Raw genomic sequence first — 21,848 nt, forward strand, 5'->3', positions numbered from 1 at the left:
GATGGGACTCGGCTCCCCGCGCGCCAAGAGCCTGCTCCCGGCCTGCCTCGTGAGCGCCCGCCATGCAGATGCGCGGCTCCGGTGGCGAGCATCGACCCGCTGGCCGGCTCTGCCAGCACCGCGTCCCCCCCCCCCAGTCCGGCTCCCCGCCTCTTCCGAATGCCCCTGGCGTGGGCGGCGGGCTACTCCTGGCCGGCAGCGAGGCCCCTTCGCGCCACCCGAGGCTCCATGGGACACTGCCACTTCCCTGATGGTGCCAGAAGTCGTGGAACTCTGGCATCCTGGGACTCCCCGGACCCAGACCGCCATACACCCCGCCCCCCTACCGCCACCAGGTTTACCAACAACCGCACCCCCAAGGCTGGGGGAGGCCTGCACCAGCAGGCAACCCTGGGCTTGGGAGTTGTGGGAGGACCCCGCGGCGGCGGCTTGGGCGGCTGCGGAGGGGGGGGCTGCGGCGGCGGGGGACGCGGCGGAGGCGAGGGAGGGTGGGGAGGTAGGCGATGGCAACCGCGAGGATGGCGCCAGGGCGGCCATGGCGGTGGCGACAATGGGGGCTTTGACGGTGGGCGCTGGGGCACGGGGGTCGATGGCGGCGGCGGCGGCGTCGGCGGCGGCGGCGGGGGCGGAGGAGGCCGGGAGAGCAGAGGCGGGAGATTGAGGGAGTATGGTGATGGTGGCGGCGGCGGGCCTGGGGCGGGGGCGGGGGAGATGGCGGTGCAGGAGGCGGGGAGAGCAGAGGAGGGAGATTGAGGGAGTGCGGCAATGGCGGCGGCGGGGGCGGGGGTGGGGAAGAGGGCAGCACTGGCGGCGGGGATGGGGAGCGCGGTGCTGGCGGCCGAGGGGGAGAGAGCAGAGGAGGGAGTTTGAGGGAGTACGGCGATGGCGGCAGCGGGGGCGGGGAGGGGGCGAGGGCAGCGCTGGCGGAGGGGGTGGGGAGCGCGGTGATCGCGGCGGCGGCGGCGGGAGAAGCGGGGGCTGATCGCGAGCAGCGATGGCGGCGGCGGCGGCGGCGGCGTCGGCTGCGGCGCGGGAGGGTTGCGAGGTCGGCGATGGAGGCGGCGGCAGCGTTGGGGGCTGTGTCGGCGGGCGCTGGGCGCGGGGAGGGTTGGCGCCGGCGGCGGCGGTAGCGGGGAAGAGGGCGGTGCTGGCGGCGGAGGAGGGGAGAGCAGAGGCGGGAGATTGAAGCAGTACAGCGATGGCGGTGGCGAGGGCGGGGGCAGGGGTGAGGTCAGCGCTGGAGGGGGGTGTGGGGAGCGCGGTGATGGCGGCGGATTTGGCGGTGGCGGCGGGGGCGAGGGCAGCGCTGTTGGCGGTGGCGGTGATCGAAGGTCGGCGAAGGGATCGAGATGACAGCCTCCGGGACTGAAGAGGACTGAGAAGAGGGTGTGCGGGGCAGCCCTGGCCGAGCGGCCTGGTGTGCGGCCGGGGCTGCCAGCTTGTAGTGCCTGGCGGCTAACCCTCTGCTGGTCAGGGGGACCTTCGGCTGGCTGGGCGGCTGCAGAGAGGCAAGGGGCGGCAGGGGTTCGGAGGGAGCCACGCCGGGGCCGCGGCGCAAAAGGAGAGGCGAGCAAAAGCCTGCAGCTATTCCCAGGCGGTCTCCCATCCAAGTACTAACCAGGCCCCTCCCTGCTTAGCTCCCGAGATCAGAGGAGATCTGGCGCGTGCAGGGTGGTGTGGCCTTAGGCGCTGGGACCCGGCTCCGGGCACTCCAAGAGCCTGCTCCCGACCTGCTTCTGAGCGCCCGCCATGCTGCTGGGCCGCTCGGGTGGCGAGCATGTCTGCCCGAGCGCCTCCCGCCAGCTCCCCGCCTCCTCCAGACGCCGCTGGTGTGGGCGACGGGCTCCTCCTGGCCCGCAGCGAGGCCCCTTCGCGCCCCCCAGTGGCTCTAACGGGCCTCTGTCACTTCCCTGACTGTGACATATGTCTGGGCGCCCTGGCATCCTGGGCCTCCCCAGGCCCCGAAGGGCTTTTACCCCGCCCCCCTACCCCAACCCCTCTCATCTCCCCCCAGCCCCACAACCGCACACCCCCCTTGCTGCTGTGCTGTCCCCACCTCTCAGGGCCACCGAGGGGGTCGCAGGGTCCTCTCAGTCCCCTCCACCCTAGGGACATGCAACCCAGGCCCTGGCCCTGGCCGGCCCCACCCACTGGCCCAAAGCCAGGGAGAGCCACCCGCCACCAGGGGGCAGCACCTCCACTCTGCCGCCACCCTTCCTCACACAGCCTTCTTTCTGGGTTCTCACACCTCGTCAGCGACCGGCGTCCCGCCCGATCACTGTTCACTTCACTGGCTACACGTCACCTCTCCTGACCCAGGGAGGTGAGAGAGAGGATGAGAGAAGGCCAGAGACGGAGCAAGAGAGAGGCGGAGAGAGACAGACGGGGACTGTGGGGACAGATTCGCAGAGAGCACTCTCCAGGCTCTGGGCCTCGCGTGGAGGGGTGCTGCGTGCGGGCTGCATGGATATCAGCTGTGACCGCTTGGCCATCAGCTGTTGCCAGTTGGCCATTGGCCACCGGCAGAGCTGCGGTGGCCAAGCTAGGAAGCGCGGATTGTGGACTGCAAATTGCAGAGGGGCGCGGACTGCAGTTGGCCGGCTTGGTGGGTCGGTAGGTTGGTGGGTCTGTTGGTTGGCAGAGAATCGGCCGGCAGGCTGGGGATCGGGCGGCTCCGGCTTGCCGAGTCTCCAAGCCAGCCGCCCGTGAGACATAGTGCTATGAGCCCCCTATCCGTGGCTCTGTTGGTGTTCCCTCTTGGCCTCGCCATATCCTGCGTTCTTGTGCGGGCAGAGGGACCAGAGTCCCCGCAGGACAGGGACCGACAGAGAGAACGGGAGGAGGAGAAAGAGGGAGCGAGATCGAAATATACACCTATATGTACCTGTATGTACCTAGACATACAGAGAGACATGGACAGAGACAGAGAAAGAGGGGGCTGGCACGCGGGGAGAGAGCTCCTGAGCCAGAGCCAGAGCCCAACAGGCACGTCACAGAGCCAGAGAGACATGGGGTGGGGGAGGGGGGAGGGACGCACAAGCGGGCACACGGACTGGGACAGACGCACTGACGCTGCTTTGAAGTGGCAGCTTCTCAACCGAAGTGTGGTCATGCCCGTGGCTGGGCTCCACTAAGGAGGCAGTGCCCGGGCATTGAAAGTCACCCTTGAAGCCCCCGGGCCGGGCGGGAGGGCCAGTGGGCTCCGAGCCCCGCCCAGGAACCCCCCGCCCCGCGGGAGGAGAGTGGCAGCCCACAGGCACCCTGGTTGAGAGTGTTGTGTGCCTGCGTGCCTGCACTTCCCCTTGTGGTGGTCTCTCCTGGAGTCCGAGGGCGTGCGGTGTGTTGGGGTGCTCCTCCCTCAGTCCCCTGCTTTGTTCCGGCTCTTTGTACCCTGTGTGTTGGGGCCACTGCGGGAAGGGAGGGTTCCTGGCTCTTGTGGGCGATGGGAGGGGGCGCGCGGGGGTGTGGGGAGAGGTGCCTGCCGGCGGAGACACAGGCTCGGCTAACTGCTGCTGGCTGACTGCCTGCCTCAGCGAAGAGGACTAAGAAGAGGGTGTGGGGGTGAGCCCTGGCCGACGGGCCTGGTGTGCGGCCGGGGCTGCCAGCTTGTAGCGCCGGGTGGCTGACCGGCCTCTGGCCAGGGGGACCTTCGGCTGGATGGGCGGCTGCAGAGGGGCAAGGGGCGGCAGGGGTTCGGAGGGAGCCACGCAGGGGCGGCGGCGCAAAAGGAGAGGCGAGCAAAAGCCTACAGGTATTCCCAGGCGGTCTCCCATCCAAGCACTAACCAGGCCCCTCCCTGCTTAGCTCCCGAGATCAGAGGAGATCGGGCGCGTTCAGGGTGGTATGGTCATAGACGATGGGACTCGGCTCCCCGCGCGCCAAGAGCCTGCTCCCGGCCTGCCTCGTGAGCGCCCGCCATGCAGATGCGCGGCTCCGGTGGCGAGCATCGACCCGCTGGCCGGCTCTGCCAGCACCGCGTCCCCCCCCCCAGTCCGGCTCCCCGCCTCTTCCGAATGCCCCTGGCGTGGGCGGCGGGCTACTCCTGGCCGGCAGCGAGGCCCCTTCGCGCCACCCGAGGCTCCATGGGACACTGCCACTTCCCTGATGGTGCCAGAAGTCGTGGAACTCTGGCATCCTGGGACTCCCCGGACCCAGACCGCCATACACCCCGCCCCCCTACCGCCACCAGGTTTACCAACAACCGCACCCCCAAGGCTGGGGGAGGCCTGCACCAGCAGGCAACCCTGGGCTTGGGAGTTGTGGGAGGACCCCGCGGCGGCGGCTTGGGCGGCTGCGGAGGGGGGGGCTGCGGCGGCGGGGGACGCGGCGGAGGCGAGGGAGGGTGGGGAGGTAGGCGATGGCAACCGCGAGGATGGCGCCAGGGCGGCCATGGCGGTGGCCACAATGGGGGCTTTGACGGTGGGCGCTGGGGCACGGGGGTCGATGGCGGCGGCGGCGGCGTCGGCGGCGGCGGCGGGGGCGGAGGAGGCCGGGAGAGCAGAGGCGGGAGATTGAGGGAGTATGGCGATGGTGGCGGCGGCGGGCCTGGGGCGGGGGCGGGGGAGATGGCGGTGCAGGAGGCGGGGAGAGCAGAGGAGGGAGATTGAGGGAGTGCGGCAATGGCGGCGGCGGGGGCGGGGGTGGGGAGCGCGGTGCTGGCTGCCGAGGGGGGGAGAGCAGAGGAGGGAGTTTGAGGGAGTACGGCGATGGCGGCAGCGGGGGCGGGGAGGGGGCGAGGGCAGCGCTGGCGGAGGGGGTGGGGAGCGCGGTGATCGCGGCGGCGGCGGCGGGAGAAGCGGGGGCTGATTGCGAGCAGCGATGGCGGCGGCGGCGGCGTCGGCTGCGGCGCGGGAGGGTTGCGAGGTCGGCGATGGAGGCGGCGGCAGCGTTGGGGGCTGTGTCGGCGGGCGCTGGGCGCGGGGAGGGTTGGCGCCGGCGGCGGCGGTAGCGGGGAAGAGGGCGGTGCTGGCGACGGAGGAGGGGAGAGCAGAGGCGGGAGATTGAAGCACTACAGCGATGGCGGTGGCGAGGGCGGGGGCAGGGGTGAGGTCAGCGCTGGAGGGGGGTGTGGAGATCGCGGTGAGGGCGCCGGATTTGGCGGTGGCGGCGGGGGCGAGGGCAGCGCTGTTGGCGGGGGCGGTGATCGAAGGTCGGCGAAGGGATCGAGATGACAGCCTCCGGGACTGAAGAGGACTGAGAAGAGGGTGTGCGGGGGGAGCCCTGGCCGACGGGCCTGGTGTGCGGCCGGGGCTGCCAGCTTGTAGTGCCTGGCGGTTAACCCTCTGCTGGTCAGGGGGACCTTCGGCTGGCTGGGCGGCTGCAGAGAGGCAAGGGGCGGCAGGGGTTCGGAGGGAGCCACGCCGGGGCCGCGGCGCAAAAGGAGAGGCGAGCAAAAGCCTGCAGCTATTCCCAGGCGGTCTCCCATCCAAGTACTAACCAGGCCCCTCCCTGCTTAGCTCCCGAGATCAGAGGAGATCTGGCGCGTGCAGGGTGGTGTGGCCTTAGGCGCTGGGACCCGGCTCCGGGCACTCCAAGAGCCTGCTCCCGACCTGCTTCTGAGCGCACGCCATGCTGCTGGGCCGCTCGGGTGGCGAGCATGTCTGCCCGAGCGCCTCCCGCCAGCTCCCCGCCTCCTCCAGACGCCGCTGGTGTGGGCGACGGGCTCCTCCTGGCCCGCAGCGAGGCCCCTTCGCGCCCCCCAGTGGCTCTAACGGGCCTCTGTCACTTCCCTGACTGTGACATATGTCTGGGCGCCCTGGCATCCTGGGCCTCCCCAGGCCCCGAAGGGCTTTTACCCCGCCCCCCTACCCCAACCCCTCTCATCTCCCCCCAGCCCCACAACCGCACACCCCCCTTGCTGCTGTGCTGTCCCCACCTCTCAGGGCCACCGAGGGGGTCGCAGGGTCCTCTCAGTCCCCTCCACCCTAGGGACATGCAACCCAGGCCCTGGCCCTGGCCGGCCCCACCCACTGGCCCAAAGCCAGGGAGAGCCACCCGCCACCAGGGGGCAGCACCTCCAGTCTGCCGCCACCCTTCCTCACACAGCCTTCTTTCTGGGTTCTCGCCCCTCGTCAGCGACCGGCGTCCCGCCCGATCACTGTTCACTTCACTGGCTACACGCCACCTCTCCTGACCCAGGGAGGTGAGAGAGAGGATGAGAGAAGGCCAGAGACGGAGCAAGAGAGAGGCGGAGAGAGACAGACGGGGACTGTGGGGACAGACTCGCAGAGAGCACTCTCCAGGCTCTGGGCCTCGCGTGGAGGGGTGCTGCGTGCGGGCTGCATGGATATCAGCTGTGACCGCTTGGCCATCAGCTGTTGCCAGTTGGCCATTGGCCACCGGCAGAGCTGCGGTGGCCAAGCTAGGAAGCGCGGATTGTGGACTGCAAATTGCAGAGGGGCGCGGACTGCAGTTGGCCGGCTTGGTGGGTCGGTAGGTTGGTGGGTCTGTTGGTTGGCAGAGAATCGGCCGGCAGGCTGGGGATCGGGCGGCTCCGGCTTGCCGAGTCTCCAAGCCAGCCGCCCGTGAGACATGGTGCTATGAGCCCCCTATCCGTGGTCTGTTGGTGTTCCCTCTTGGCCTCGCCAAATCCTGCATTCTTGTGCGGGCAGAGGGGCTAGAGTCCCCGCAGGACAGGGACAGACAGACAGAACGGGAGGAGGAGTAAGAGGGAGCGAGATGGAAATATGCTCGTATATGTACATGTATGTATCTAGACATACAGAGAGACATGGACAGAGACAGAGAAAGAGGGGGCTAGCACGCGGGGAGAGAGCTCCTGAGCCAGAGCCAGAGCCCAACAGGCACGTCACAGAGCCCGACGGATATGGGGTGGGGGAGGGTGTGAGGGACGCACAGGCGGGCACACGGACTGTTACAGACGCACTGAGGCTGTGTTGAAGTGGCAGCTCCTCCACCGGAGTGTGGTCGTGCCCGGGGCTGGGCTCCGCTAAGGAGGCATTGCCCTGGCGTTGGCAGTCACCATTGCAGCCTCCGGGGCGGGCCGCCAGGGTCTCCGGAGGGCCTGTGGTCTCTGAGCCCCGCCCAGGCACCCGCCCGCGGGAGGAGAGTGGCAGCCCCCAGGCACCCTGGTTGTGAGGGTTGTGCGCCTGCGTGCCTGCTCTGCCCTTGTGGTGGTCTCCCCCGGAGTCGATGGCGCGTGGTGTGTTGGGGTGCTGCTCCCGCCGTCCCCTGGTTTGTCCCGGCTCTTTGTGCCCTGTGTTTCAGGGACACCGTGGCCGGCGGGAAGGGAGGGCACCTGGCTCTTGTGGGAGACGGGAGGGGCGCGCGGGGGTGTGGGGGGAGGTGCCTGCCAGCGGAGACAGAAGACTCCGGTGGGGCGGGGCGGGTGGGCATCCCGTTGGCCCGAGGACACGCCGATCCTGTGTGTCGGGTCCCGGGGGCAGGCGCAGGGATGGGCGTCCCCTGGGCTCGGGCCGAGGTGCAAAGGACCGGCACGTCCTGGGATGGAGAGAGCCTGGTGGAGGCCTGCGCCGGCAGGCAGCCCTGGGCTTGGGCGTTGGGGGTTGCGGCGGCGGCAGGGTCGGGGAGCGAGAGGGGGCCCTGCGATTGCGGTGGCGGCGGCGGCGACCGAGACGCGGCTGACTGCTGCAGGCTGACGGCCTGCCTCGGCGAAGAGCACTAAGAAGAGGGAGTGGGGGGAGCCCTGGCCGACAGGCCTGGTGTGCGGCTGGGGATGCGAGCTTGTAGTGCTGGGCGGCTGACCCTCCTCTGGCCAGGGGGACCTTCGGCTGCCTGGGCGTCTGCAGAGGGGCAAGGGGCGGCAGGGGTTCGGAGGGAGCCAGGCCGGGGCGGTGGCGCAAAAGGAGAGGCGAGCAAAAGCCTACAGGTATTCCCAGGCGGTCTCCCATCCAAGTACTAACCAGGCCCCTCCCTGCTTCGCTTCCAACATCTGGCGCGTCAGGGTGGTATGGCCTTAGGCGCTGGGACCCGGATCCCGGCACTCCAAGAGCCTGCTCCCGAACTGCCTCTGAGCGCGCGCCATGCTGCTGGGCCGCTCGGGTGGCGAGCAAGTCTGCCTGAGCGCCTCCCGCCCGCTCCCCGCCGCCTCCGGACGCTGCTGGCGTGGGCGGCGGGCTACTCCTGGCCGGCAGCGAGGCCCCTTCGCGCCACCCGAGGCTCCATGGGACACTGCCACTTCCCTGATGGTGCCAGAAGTCGTGGAACTCTGGCATCCTGGGACACCCCGCCCCCTACCGCCACCAGGTTTACCCCCAACCGCACCCCCAAGGCTGGTGGAGGCCTGCACCAGCAGGCAACCCTGGGCTTGGGAGTTGTGGGAGGACCCCGCGGCAGCGGCGGCGGGGGCGGCTGCGGAGGGGGCGGCTGCGGTGGCGGCGGCGGTGGGGGGGGGCCGGCGGCGGGGGCGGCGGCGGCTGCGCGGGAGGGTTGCGAGGTCGGCGATGGAGGCGGCGGCAGCCTTGGGGGCTGTGTCGGTGGGCGCTGGGCGCGTGGAGGGTTGGCGCCGGCGGTAGCGGGGAAGAGGGCGGTGCTGGCGACGGAGGAGGGGAGAAAAGAGACGGGAGATTGAAGCAGTACAGCGATGGCGGCGGCGAGGGCGGGGGCAGGGGTGAGGTCAGCGCTGGAGGGGGGTGTGGGGAGCGCGGTGATGGCGGCGGATTTGGCGGTGGCGGCGGGGGCGAGGGCAGCGCTGGCGGCGGTGGCGGCGACCGAGGGTCGGCGAAGGGATCGAGAAGACAGCCTGCGGGACTGAAGAGGACTAAGGAGAGGGTGTGCGGGGCAGCCCTGGCCCACGGGCCTGGTGTGCGGCCGGGGCTGCCAGCTTGTAGTGCCTGGCGGCTAATCCTCTGCTGGTCAGGAGGACCTTCCGCTGGCTCGGCGGCTGCAGAGAGGCAAGGGGCGGCAGGGGTTCGGAGGGAGCCACGCCGGGGCGGCGATGCAAAAGGGGAGGCGAGCAAAAGCCTACAGGTATTCCCAGGCGGAATCCCATCCAAGTACTAACCAGGCCCGACCCTGCTTAGCTTCCCAGATCAGAGGAGATCTGGCGCGTGCAGGGTGGTATGGCCTTAGGCGCTGGGACCCGGCTCCCGGCACTCCAAGAGCCTGCTCCCTACCTGACTGTGAGCGCGCGCCATGCTGCTGGGCCGCTCGGGTGGCGAGCATGTCTGCCTGAGCGCCTCCCGCCCGCTCCCCGCCGCCTCCGGACGCCGCTGGTGTGGGCGACGGGCGACTCCTGGCCCGCAGCGAGGCCCCTTCCCGCCCCCCAGTGGCTCCACGGGCCTCTGTCACTTCCCTGACTGTGACATATGTCTGGGCGCCCTGGCATCCTGGGACTCCCCCGGCCCCGAAGGGCTTTTACCCCGCCCCCCTACCCCAACCCCTCTCATCTCCCCCCCAGCCCCGCAACCGCACACCCCCCTTACTGCTGTGCTGTCCCCACCTCTCAGGGCCACCGAGGGGGTCGCAGGGTCCTCTCAGTCCCCTCCGGCCCTAGGGACATGCAACCCAGGCCCTGGCCCTGGCCGGCCCCACCCACTGGCCCAAAGCCAGGGAGAGCCACCCGCGCCAACAGGGTGCAGCAGCTCCAGTCTGCAGCCACCCTTCGTCACAAGCCTTCAGTCTGGGCCCTCGACCCTCCTCAGCGACCGGAACTCCGCCCGATCTCCGGGCCCTTCACTGGCTACACGTCACCTCTCCTGACCCAGGGAGATGAGAGAGAGGATGAGAGAAGGCCAGAGACGGAGCAAGAGAGAGGCGGAGAGAGCCAGACGGGGACTGTGGGGACAGACTCCCAGAGAGCACTCTCCAGGCTCTGGGCCTCGCGTGGAGGGGTGCTGCTTGGGGGCTGCATGGTCATCAGCTGTGACCGCTTGGCCATCATCTGTTGCCAGTTGGCCATTGGCCACCGGCGGAGCTGCGGTGGCCAAGCTAGGAAGCGCGGATGGTGGACTGCAAATTGCAGAGGGGCGCGGATTGCAGGGGGCCGGCTTGGTGGGTCGGCGGGCGGTGTGTCGGTGGGTTGGCAGAGAATCAGCCGGCAGGTTGGGGATCGGGAAGCTCCGGCTTGCCTTGTCTCCAAGCCAGCCGCCCGTGAGACATAGTGCTATAGGCCCCTATCCGTGGCTCTGTTGGTGTTCCTTCTTGGCCTCGCCATATCCTGCGTTCTTGTGCGGGCAGAGGGACTAGAGTCCCCGCAGGACAGGGACCCACGGACAGAACGGGAGGAGGAGTAAGAGGGAGCGAGATCGAAATATACACCTGTATGTACCTGTATGTACCTAGACATACAGAGAGACATGGACAGAGACAGAGAAAGAGGGGACTGGCAAGCGGGGAGAGAGCTCCTGAGCGAGAGCCAGAGCCCAACAGGCACGTCACAGAGCCGGAGAGACATGGGGTGGGGGAGGGGGGAGGGACGCACAAGCGGGCACACGGACTGGGACAGACGCACTGAGGCTGTGTTGAAGTGGCAGCTTCTCCACCGGAGGGTGGTCGTGCCCGGGGCAGGGCTCCGCTAAGGAGGCATTGCCCTGGCTTTGGCAGTCACCATTGAAGCCCCCAGGGCGGGCCGCCAGGGTCTCCGGAGGGCTGGTGGGCTCTGAATCCCGCCCAGGGACCCGCCCGCGGGAGGAGAGTGGCAGCCCCCAGGCACCCTGGTTGTGAGGGTTGTGTGCCTGCGTGCCTGCTCTTCCCTTGTGGTGGTCTCCCCTGGAGTCGATGGCGCGTGGTGTGTTGGGGTGCTGCTCCCGCCGTCCCCTGGTTTGTCCCGGCTCTTTGTGCCCTGTGTGTCGGGGACACCGTGGCCGGCGGGAAGGGAGGGCTCCTGGCTCTTTTGGGAGACGGGAGGGGACGCGCGGGGGTGTGGGGAGAGGTGCCTGCCAGCGGAGACAGAAGACTCCGGTGGGGCGGGGCGGGTGGGCATCCCGTTGGCCCGAGGACACGCCGATCCTGTGTGTCGGGTCCCGGGGGCAGGCGCAGGGATGGGCGTCCCCTGGGCTCGGGCCGAGGTGCAAAGGACCGGCACGTCCTGGGATGGAGAGAGCCTGGTGGAGGCCTGCGCCGGCAGGCAGCCCTGGGCTTGGGCGTTGGGGGTTGCGGCGGCGGCAGGGTCGGGGAGCGAGAGGGGGCCCTGCGATTGCGGTGGCGGCGGCGGCGACCGAGACGCGGCTGACTGCTGCAGGCTGACGGCCTGCCTCGGCGAAGAGCACTAAGAAGAGGGAGTGGGGGGAGCCCTGGCCGACAGGCCTGGTGTGCGGCTGGGGATGCGAGCTTGTAGTGCTGGGCGGCTGACCCTCCTCTGGCCAGGGGGACCTTCGGCTGCCTGGGCGTCTGCAGAGGGGCAAGGGGCGGCAGGGGTTCGGAGGGAGCCAGGCCGGGGCGGTGGCGCAAAAGGAGAGGCGAGCAAAAGCCTACAGGTATTCCCAGGCGGTCTCCCATCCAAGTACTAACCAGGCCCCTCCCTGCTTCGCTTCCAACATCTGGCGCGTCAGGGTGGTATGGCCTTAGGCGCTGGGACCCGGATCCCGGCACTCCAAGAGCCTGCTCCCGAACTGCCTCTGAGCGCGCGCCATGCTGCTGGGCCGCTCGGGTGGCGAGCATGTCTGCCTGAGCGCCTCCCGCCCGCTCCCCGCCGCCTCCGGACGCTGCTGGCGTGGGCGGCGGGCTACTCCTGGCCGGCAGCGAGGCCCCTTCGCGCCACCCGAGGCTCCATGGGACACTGCCACTTCCCTGATGGTGCCAGAAGTCGTGGAACTCTGGCATCCTGGGACACCCCGCCCCCTACCGCCACCAGGTTTACCCACAACCGCACCCCCAAGGCTGGTGGAGGCCTGCACCAGCAGGCAACCCTGGGCTTGGGAGTTGTGGGAGGACCCCGCGGCAGCGGCGGCGGGGGCGGCTGCGGAGGGGGCGGCTGCGGTGGCGGCGGCGGCGGCGGGGGGGGGGGGGGGCGGCGGCAGGGGGGGCGGCGGCGGGGGCGGCGGCGGCTGCGCGGGAGGGTTGCGAGGTCGGCGATGGAGGCGGCGGCAGCCTTGGGGGCTGTGTCGGTGGGCGCTGGTCGCGTGGAGGGTTGGCGCCGGCGGTAGCGGGGAAGAGGGCGGTGCTGGCGACGGAGGAGGGGAGAAAAGAGACGGGAGATTGAAGCAGTACAGCGATGGCGGCGGCGAGGGCGGGGGCAGGGGTGAGGTCAGCGCTGGAGGGGGGTGTGGGGAGCGCGGTGATGGCGGCGGATTTGGCGGTGGCGGCGGGGGCGAGGGCAGCGCTGTTGGCGGGGGCGGCGATCGAAGGTCGGCGAAGGGATCGAGATGACAGCCTCCGGGACTGAAGAGGACTGAGAAGAGGGTGTGCGGGGGAGCCCTGGCCGACGGGCCTGGTGTGCGGCCGGGGCTGCCAGCTTGTAGTGCCTGGCGGCTAACCCTCTGCTGGTCAGGGGGACCTTCGGCTGGCTGGGCGGCTGCAGAGAGGCAAGGGGCGGCAGGGGTTCGGAGGGAGCCACGCCGGGGCCGCGGCGCAAAAGGAGAGGCGAGCAAAAGCCTGCAGCTATTCCCAGGCGGTCTCCCATCCAAGTACTAACCAGGCCCCTCCCTGCTTAGCTCCCGAGATCAGACGAGATCTGGCGCGTGCAGGGTGGTGTGGCCTTAGGCGCTGGGACCCGGCTCCCGGCACTCCAAGAGCCTGCTCCCGACCTGCTTCTGAGCGCACGCCATGCTGCTGGGCCGCTCGGGTGGCGAGCATGTCTGCCCGAGCGCCTCCCGCCAGCTCCCCGCCTCCTCCAGACGCCGCTGGTGTGGGCGACGGGCTCCTCCTGGCCCGCAGCGAGGCCCCTTCGCGCCCCCCAGTGGCTCTAACGGGCCTCTGTCAGTTCCCTGACTGTGACATATGTCTGGGCGCCCTGGCATCCTGGGCCTCCCCAGGCCCCGAAGGGCTTTTACCCCGCCCCCCTACCCCAACCCCTCTCATCTCCCCCCAGCCCCACAACCGCACACCCCCCTTGCTGCTGTGCTGTCCCCACCTCTCAGGGCCACCGAGGGGGTCGCAGGGTCCTCTCAGTCCCCTCCACCCTAGGGACGTGCAACCCAGGCCCTGGCCCTGGCCGGCCCCACCCACTGGCCCAAAGCCAGGGAGAGCCACCCGCCACCAGGGGGCAGCACCTCCAGTCTGCCGCCACCCTTCCTCACACAGCCTTCTTTCTGGGTTCTCGCCCCTCGTCAGCGACCGGCGTCCCGCCCGATCACTGTTCACTTCACTGGCTACACGTCACCTCTCCTGACCCAGGGAGGTGAGAGAGAGGATGAGAGAAGGCCAGAGACGGAGCAAGAGAGAGGCGGAGAGAGACAGACGGGGACTGTGGGGACAGACTCGCAGAGAGCACTCTCCAGGCTCTGGGCCTCGCGTGGAGGGGTGCTGCGTGCGGGCTGCATGGATATCAGCTGTGACCGCTTGGCCATCAGCTGTTGCCAGTTGGCCATTGGCCACCGGCAGAGCTGCGGTGGCCAAGCTAGGAAGCGCGGATTGTGGACTGCAAATTGCAGAGGGGCGCGGACTGCAGTTGGCCGGCTTGGTGGGTCGGTAGGTTGGTGGGTCTGTTGGTTGGCAGAGAATCGGCCGGCAGGCTGGGGATCGGGCGGCTCCGGCTTGCCGAGTCTCCGAGCCAGCCGCCCGTGAGACATGGTGCTATGAGCCCCCTATCCGTGGTCTGTTGGTGTTCCCTCTTGGCCTCGCCAAATCCTGCATTCTTGTGCGGGCAGAGGGGCTAGAGTCCCCGCAGGACAGGGACAGACAGACAGAACGGGAGGAGGAGTAAGAGGGAGCGAGATGGAAATATGCTCGTATATGTACATGTATGTATCTAGACATACAGAGAGACATGGACAGAGACAGAGAAAGAGGGGGCTGGCACGCGGGGAGAGAGCTCCTGAGCCAGAGCCAGAGCCCAACAGGCACGTCACAGAGCCCGACGGATATGGGGTGGGGGAGGGTGTGAGGGACGCACAGGCGGGCACACGGACTGTTACAGACGCACTGAGGCTGTGTTGAAGTGGCAGCTCCTCCACCGGAGTGTGGTCGTGCCCGGGGCTGGGCTCCGCTAAGGAGGCATTGCCCTGGCGTTGGCAGTCACCATTGCAGCCTCCGGGGCGGGCCGCCAGGGTCTCCGGAGGGCCTGTGGTCTCTGAGCCCCGCCCAGGCACCCGCCCGCGGGAGGAGAGAGGCAGCCCCCAGGCACCCTGGTTGTGAGGGTTGTGCGCCTGCGTGCCTGCTCTGCCCTTGTGGTGGTCTCCCCCGGAGTCGATGGCGCGTGGTGTGTTGGGGTGCTGCTCCCGCCGTCCCCTGGTTTGTCCCGGCTCTTTGTGCCCTGTGTTTCAGGGACACCGTTGCCGGCGGGAAGGGAGGGCTCCTGGCTCTTGTGGGAGACGGGAGGGGACGCGCGGGGGTGTGGGGCGAGGTGCCTGCCAGCGGAGACAGAAGACTCCGGTGGGGCGGGGCGGGTGGGCGTCCCGTTTGCCCGAGGACACGCCGATCCTGTGTGTCGGGTCCCGGGGGCAGGCGCAGGGATGGGCGTGCCCTGGGCTCGGGCCGAGGTGCAAAGCACCGGCACGTCCTGGGATGGAGAGAGCCTGGTGGAGGCCTGCGCCGGCAGGCAGCCCTGGGCTTGGGCGTTGGGGGTTGCGGCGGCGGCAGGGTCGGGGAGCGAGAGGGAGCCCTGCGATGGCGGTGGCGGCGGCGGCGGCGACCGAGACGCGGCTGACTGCTGCAGGCTGACGGCCTGCCTCGGCGAAGAGCACTAAGAAGAGGGAGTGGGGGGGAGCCCTGGCCGACAGGCCTGGTGTGCGGCCGGGGATGCGAGCTTGTAGTGCCGGGCGACTGACCCTCCTCTGGCCAGGGGGACCTTCGGCTGCCTGGGCGGCTGCAGAGGGGCAAAGGGCGGCAGGGGTTCGGAGGGAGCCACGCCGGGGCGGCGGCGCAAAAGGAGAGGCGAGCAAAAGCCTGCAGCTATTCCCAGGCGGTCTCCCATCCAAGTACTAACCAGGCCCCTCCCTGCTTAGCTCCCGAGATCAGAGGAGATCGGGCGCGTTCAGGGTGGTATGGCCGTAGACGCTGGGACCCGGCTCCCCGCGCCCCAAGAGCCTGCTCCCGGCCTGCCTCTGACCGCGCGCCGTGCTGCTGGGCCGCTAGGGTGGCGAGCACGTCTGCCCGAGCGCCTGCCGCCCGCTCCCCGCCTCCTCCGGACGCCGCTGGTGTGGGCGACGGGCTACTCCTGGCCAGCAGCGAGGCCCCTTCGCGCCCCCCAGTGGCTCCACGGGCCTCTGTCACTTCCCTGACTGTGACATATGTCTGGGCGCCCTGGCATCCTGGGCCTCCCCAGGCCCCGAAGGGCTTTCACCCCGCCCCCCTACCCCAACCCCTCTCATCTCCCCCCAGCCCCACAACCGCACACCCCCCTTGCTGCTGTGCTGTCCCCACCTCTCAGGGCCACCGAGGGGGTCGCAGGGTCCTCTCAGTCCCCTCCGGCCCTAGGGACGTGCAACCCAGGCCCTGGCCCTGACCGGACCCATCCACAGGCCCAAAGCCAGGGAGAGCCACCCGCGCCACCAGGATGCAGCATCTCCAGTCTGCAGCCACCCTTCGTCACAAGCCTTCAGTCTGGGCCCTGGAACCCTCGTCAGCGACCGGAGCCCCGCCCGATGTCCGGTCCCTTCACTGGCTACACGTCACCTCTCCTGACCCAGGGAGGTGAGAGAGAGGATGAGAGAAGGCCAGAGACGGAGCAAGAGAGAGGCGGAGAGAGACAGACGGGGACTGTGGGGACAGACTCGCAGAGAGCACTCTCCAGGCTCTGGGCCTCGCGTGGAGGGGTGCTGCTTGCGGGCTGCATGGTCATCAGCTGTGACCGCTTGGCCATCAGCTGTTGCCAGTTGGCCACTGGCCACCGGAGGAGCTGCGGTGGCCAAGCTAGGAAGCGCGGATGGTGGACTGCAAATTGCAGAGGGGCGCGGATTGCAGTGGGCCCGCTTGGCGGGTCGACGGGCGGTGTGTCGGTGGGTTGGCAGAGAAGCGGCCGACAGGTTGGGGATCGGGCGGCTCCGGCTTGCCGTGTCTCCGAGCCAGCCGCCCGTGAGACATAGTGCTATGAGCCCCCTATCCGTGGCTCTGTTGGTGTTCCCTCTTGGCCTCGCCATATCCTGCGTTCTTGTGCGGGCAGAGGGACCAGAGTCCCCGCAGGACAGGGACCGACAGAGAGAACGGGAGGAGGAGAAAGAGGGAGCGAGATCGAAATATACACCTATATGTACCTGTATGTACCTAGACATACAGAGAGACATGGACAGAGACAGAGAAAGAGGGGGCTGGCACGCGGGGAGAGAGCTCCTGAGCCAGAGCCAGAGCCCAACAGGCACGTCACAGAGCCAGAGAGACATGGGGTGGGGGAGGGGGGAGGGACGCACAAGCGGGCACACGGACTGGGACAGACGCACTGACGCTGCTTTGAAGTGGCAGCTTCTCAACCGAAGTGTGGTCATGCCCGTGGCTGGGCTCCACTAAGGAGGCAGTGCCCGGGCATTGAAAGTCACCCTTGAAGCCCCCGGGCCGGGCGGGAGGGCCAGTGGGCTCCGAGCCCCGCCCAGGAACCCCCCGCCCCGCGGGAGGAGAGTGGCAGCCCACAGGCACCCTGGTTGAGAGTGTTGTGTGCCTGCGTGCCTGCACTTCCCCTTGTGGTGGTCTCTCCTGGAGTCCGAGGGCGTGCGGTGTGTTGGGGTGCTCCTCCCTCAGTCCCCTGCTTTGTCCCGGCTCTTTGTACCCTGTGTGTTGGGGCCACTGCGGGAAGGGAGGGTTCCTGGCTCTTGTGGGCGATGGGAGGGGGCGCGCGGGGGTGTGGGGAGAGGTGCCTGCCGGCGGAGACACAGGCTCGGCTAACTGCTGCTGGCTGACTGCCTGCCTCAGCGAAGAGGACTAAGAAGAGGGTGTGGGGGTGAGCCCTGGCCGACGGGCCTTGTGTGCGGCCGGGGCTGCCAGCTTGTAGCGCCGGGTGGCTGACCGGCCTCTGGCCAGGGGGACCTTCGGCTGGATGGGCGGCTGCAGAGGGGCAAGGGGCGGCAGAGGTTCGGAGGGAGCCACGCAGGGGCGGCGGCGCAAAAGGAGAGGCGAGCAAAAGCCTACAGGTATTCCCAGGCGGTCTCCCATCCAAGCACTAACCAGGCCCCTCCCTGCTTAGCTCCCGAGATCAGAGGAGATCGGGCGCGTTCAGGGTGGTATGGTCATAGACGATGGGACTCGGCTCCCCGCGCGCCAAGAGCCTGCTCCCGGCCTGCCTCGTGAGCGCCCGCCATGCAGATGCGCGGCTCCGGTGGCGAGCATCGACCCGCTGGCCGGCTCTGCCAGCACCGCGTCCCCCCCCCCCAGTCCGGCTCCCCGCCTCTTCCGAATGCCCCTGGCGTGGGCGGCGGGCTACTCCTGGCCGGCAGCGAGGCCCCTTCGCGCCACCCGAGGCTCCATGGGACACTGCCACTTCCCTGATGGTGCCAGAAGTCGTGGAACTCTGGCATCCTGGGACTCCCCGGACCCAGACCGCCATACACCCCGCCCCCCTACCGCCACCAGGTTTACCAACAACCGCACCCCCAAGGCTGGGGGAGGCCTGCACCAGCAGGCAACCCTGGGCTTGGGAGTTGTGGGAGGACCCCGCGGCGGCGGCTTGGGCGGCTGCGGAGGGGGGGGCTGCGGCGGCGGGGGACGCGGCGGAGGCGAGGGAGGGTGGGGAGGTAGGCGATGGCAACCGCGAGGATGGCGCCAGGGCGGCCATGGCGGTGGCGACAATGGGGGCTTTGACGGTGGGCGCTGGGGCACGGGGGTCGATGGCGGCGGCGGCGGCGTCGGCGGCGGCGGCGGGGGCGGAGGAGGCCGGGAGAGCAGAGGCGGGAGATTGAGGGAGTATGGCGATGGTGGCGGCGGCGGGCCTGGGGCGGGGGCGGGGGAGATGGCGGTGCAGGAGGCGGGGAGAGCAGAGGAGGGAGATTGAGGGAGTGCGGCAATGGCGGCGGCGGGGGTGGGGAGCGCGGTGCTGGCGGCCGAGGGGGGGAGAGCAGAGGAGGGAGTTTGAGGGAGTACGGCGATGGCGGCAGCGGGGGCGGGGAGGGGGCGAGGGCAGCGCTGGCGGAGGGGGTGGGGAGCGCGGTGATCGCGGCGGCGGCGGCGCGGGAGGGTTGCGAGGTCGGCGATGGAGGCGGCGGCAGCGTTGGGGGCTGTGTCGGCGGGCGCTGGGCGCGGGGAGGGTTGGCGCCGGCGGCGGCGGTAGCGGGGAAGAGGGCGGTGCTGGCGACGGAGGAGGGGAGAGCAGAGGCGGGAGATTGAAGCACTACAGCGATGGCGGTGGCGAGGGCGGGGGCAGGGGTGAGGTCAGCGCTGGAGGGGGGTGTGGAGATCGCGGTGAGGGCGCCGGATTTGGCGGTGGCGGCGGGGGCGAGGGCAGCGCTGTTGGCGGGGGCGGTGATCGAAGGTCGGCGAAGGGATCGAGATGACAGCCTCCGGGACTGAAGAGGACTGAGAAGAGGGTGTGCGGGGGGAGCCCTGGCCGACGGGCCTGGTGTGCGGCCGGGGCTGCCAGCTTGTAGTGCCTGGCGGTTAACCCTCTGCTGGTCAGGGGGACCTTCGGCTGGCTGGGCGGCTGCAGAGAGGCAAGGGGCGGCAGGGGTTCGGAGGGAGCCACGCCGGGGCCGCGGCGCAAAAGGAGAGGCGAGCAAAAGCCTGCAGCTATTCCCAGGCGGTCTCCCATCCAAGTACTAACCAGGCCCCTCCCTGCTTAGCTCCCGAGATCAGAGGAGATCTGGCGCGTGCAGGGTGGTGTGGCCTTAGGCGCTGGGACCCGGCTCCGGGCACTCCAAGAGCCTGCTCCCGACCTGCTTCTGAGCGCACGCCATGCTGCTGGGCCGCTCGGGTGGCGAGCATGTCTGCCCGAGCGCCTCCCGCCAGCTCCCCGCCTCCTCCAGACGCCGCTGGTGTGGGCGACGGGCTCCTCCTGGCCCGCAGCGAGGCCCCTTCGCGCCCCCCAGTGGCTCTAACGGGCCTCTGTCACTTCCCTGACTGTGACATATGTCTGGGCGCCCTGGCATCCTGGGCCTCCCCAGGCCCCGAAGGGCTTTTACCCCGCCCCCCTACCCCAACCCCTCTCATCTCCCCCCAGCCCCACAACCGCACACCCCCCTTGCTGCTGTGCTGTCCCCACCTCTCAGGGCCACCGAGGGGGTCGCAGGGTCCTCTCAGTCCCCTCCACCCTAGGGACATGCAACCCAGGCCCTGGCCCTGGCCGGCCCCACCCACTGGCCCAAAGCCAGGGAGAGCCACCCGCCACCAGGGGGCAGCACCTCCAGTCTGCCGCCACCCTTCCTCACACAGCCTTCTTTCTGGGTTCTCGCCCCTCGTCACCGACCGGCGTCCCGCCCGATCACTGTTCACTTCACTGGCTACACGTCACCTCTCCTGACCCAGGGAGGTGAGAGAGAGGATGAGAGAAGGCCAGAGACGGAGCAAGAGAGAGGCGGAGAGAGACAGACGGGGACTGTGGGGACAGATTCGCAGAGAGCACTCTCCAGGCTCTGGGCCTCGCGTGGAGGGGTGCTGCGTGCGGGCTGCATGGATATCAGCTGTGACCGCTTGGCCATCAGCTGTTGCCAGTTGGCCATTGGCCACCGGCAGAGCTGCGGTGGCCAAGCTAGGAAGCGCGGATTGTGGACTGCAAATTGCAGAGGGGCGCGGACTGCAGTTGGCCGGCTTGGTGGGTCGGTAGGTTGGTGGGTCTGTTGGTTGGCAGAGAATCGGCCGGCAGGCTGGGGATCGGGCGGCTCCGGCTTGCCGAGTCTCCAAGCCAGCCGCCCGTGAGACATGGTGCTATGAGCCCCCTATCCGTGGTCTGTTGGTGTTCCCTCTTGGCCTCGCCAAATCCTGCATTCTTGTGCGGGCAGAGGGGCTAGAGTCCCCGCAGGACAGGGACAGACAGACAGAACGGGAGGAGGAGTAAGAGGGAGCGAGATGGAAATATGCTCGTATATGTACATGTATGTATCTAGACATACAGAGAGACATGGACAGAGACAGAGAAAGAGGGGGCTAGCACGCGGGGAGAGAGCTCCTGAGCCAGAGCCAGAGCCCAACAGGCACGTCACAGAGCCCGACGGATATGGGGTGGGGGAGGGTGTGAGGGACGCACAGGCGGGCACACGGACTGTTACAGACGCACTGAGGCTGTGTTGAAGTGGCAGCTCCTCCACCGGAGTGTGGTCGTGCCCGGGGCTGGGCTCCGCTAAGGAGGCATTGCCCTGGCGTTGGCAGTCACCATTGCAGCCTCCGGGGCGGGCCGCCAGGGTCTCCGGAGGGCCTGTGGTCTCTGAGCCCCGCCCAGGCACCCGCCCGCGGGAGGAGAGTGGCAGCCCCCAGGCACCCTGGTTGTGAGGGTTGTGCGCCTGCGTGCCTGCTCTGCCCTTGTGGTGGTCTCCCCCGGAGTCGATGGCGCGTGGTGTGTTGGGGTGCTGCTCCCGCCGTCCCCTGGTTTGTCCCGGCTCTTTGTGCCCTGTGTTTCAGGGACACCGTGGCCGGCGGGAAGGGAGGGCACCTGGCTCTTGTGGGAGACGGGAGGGGCGCGCGGGGGTGTGGGGGGAGGTGCCTGCCAGCGGAGACAGAAGACTCCGGTGGGGCGGGGCGGGTGGGCATCCCGTTGGCCCGAGGACACGCCGATCCTGTGTGTCGGGTCCCGGGGGCAGGCGCAGGGATGGGCGTCCCCTGGGCTCGGGCCGAGGTGCAAAGGACCGGCACGTCCTGGGATGGAGAGAGCCTGGTGGAGGCCTGCGCCGGCAGGCAGCCCTGGGCTTGGGCGTTGGGGGTTGCGGCGGCGGCAGGGTCGGGGAGCGAGAGGGGGCCCTGCGATTGCGGTGGCGGCGGCGGCGACCGAGACGCGGCTGACTGCTGCAGGCTGACGGCCTGCCTCGGCGAAGAGCACTAAGAAGAGGGAGTGGGGGGAGCCCTGGCCGACAGGCCTGGTGTGCGGCTGGGGATGCGAGCTTGTAGTGCTGGGCGGCTGACCCTCCTCTGGCCAGGGGGACCTTCGGCTGCCTGGGCGTCTGCAGAGGGGCAAGGGGCGGCAGGGGTTCGGAGGGAGCCAGGCCGGGGCGGTGGCGCAAAAGGAGAGGCGAGCAAAAGCCTACAGGTATTCCCAGGCGGTCTCCCATCCAAGTACTAACCAGGCCCCTCCCTGCTTCGCTTCCAACATCTGGCGCGTCAGGGTGGTATGGCCTTAGGCGCTGGGACCCGGATCCCGGCACTCCAAGAGCCTGCTCCCGAACTGCCTCTGAGCGCGCGCCATGCTGCTGGGCCGCTCGGGTGGCGAGCAAGTCTGCCTGAGCGCCTCCCGCCCGCTCCCCGCCGCCTCCGGACGCTGCTGGCGTGGGCGGCGGGCTACTCCTGGCCGGCAGCGAGGCCCCTTCGCGCCACCCGAGGCTCCATGGGACACTGCCACTTCCCTGATGGTGCCAGAAGTCGTGGAACTCTGGCATCCTGGGACACCCCGCCCCCTACCGCCACCAGGTTTACCCCCAACCGCACCCCCAAGGCTGGTGGAGGCCTGCACCAGCAGGCAACCCTGGGCTTGGGAGTTGTGGGAGGACCCCGCGGCAGCGGCGGCGGGGGCGGCTGCGGAGGGGGCGGCTGCGGTGGCGGCGGCGGTGGGGGGGGGCCGGCGGCGGGGGCGGCGGCGGCTGCGCGGGAGGGTTGCGAGGTCGGCGATGGAGGCGGCGGCAGCCTTGGGGGCTGTGTCGGTGGGCGCTGGTCGCGTGGAGGGTTGGCGCCGGCGGTAGCGGGGAAGAGGGCGGTGCTGGCGACGGAGG

The 21,848-nt window shown here is 69.6% G+C and overlaps 4 pseudogenes; all 4 read right to left on the reverse strand.

Annotated features, from left to right (window-relative positions):
- Nucleotides 1–3,736: 3,736 nt before the first annotated feature.
- On the reverse strand, nucleotides 3,737–3,855 carry LOC148757252 (5S ribosomal RNA; annotated as a pseudogene).
- An 8,648-nt stretch (nucleotides 3,856–12,503) lies between these two features.
- LOC148757253 (5S ribosomal RNA) lies at nucleotides 12,504–12,623 on the reverse strand (annotated as a pseudogene).
- A 2,331-nt stretch (nucleotides 12,624–14,954) lies between these two features.
- LOC148757254 (5S ribosomal RNA) lies at nucleotides 14,955–15,074 on the reverse strand (annotated as a pseudogene).
- A 2,049-nt stretch (nucleotides 15,075–17,123) lies between these two features.
- On the reverse strand, nucleotides 17,124–17,242 carry LOC148757255 (5S ribosomal RNA; annotated as a pseudogene).
- Nucleotides 17,243–21,848: the final 4,606 nt, after the last annotated feature.

The sequence above is a fragment of the Rhinolophus sinicus genome, chromosome 9 (genome assembly GCF_057876585.1).
Source record: "Rhinolophus sinicus isolate RSI-liver-muscle chromosome 9, RSI-T2T, whole genome shotgun sequence".
Lineage (NCBI taxonomy): Eukaryota > Metazoa > Chordata > Mammalia > Chiroptera > Rhinolophidae > Rhinolophus > Rhinolophus sinicus.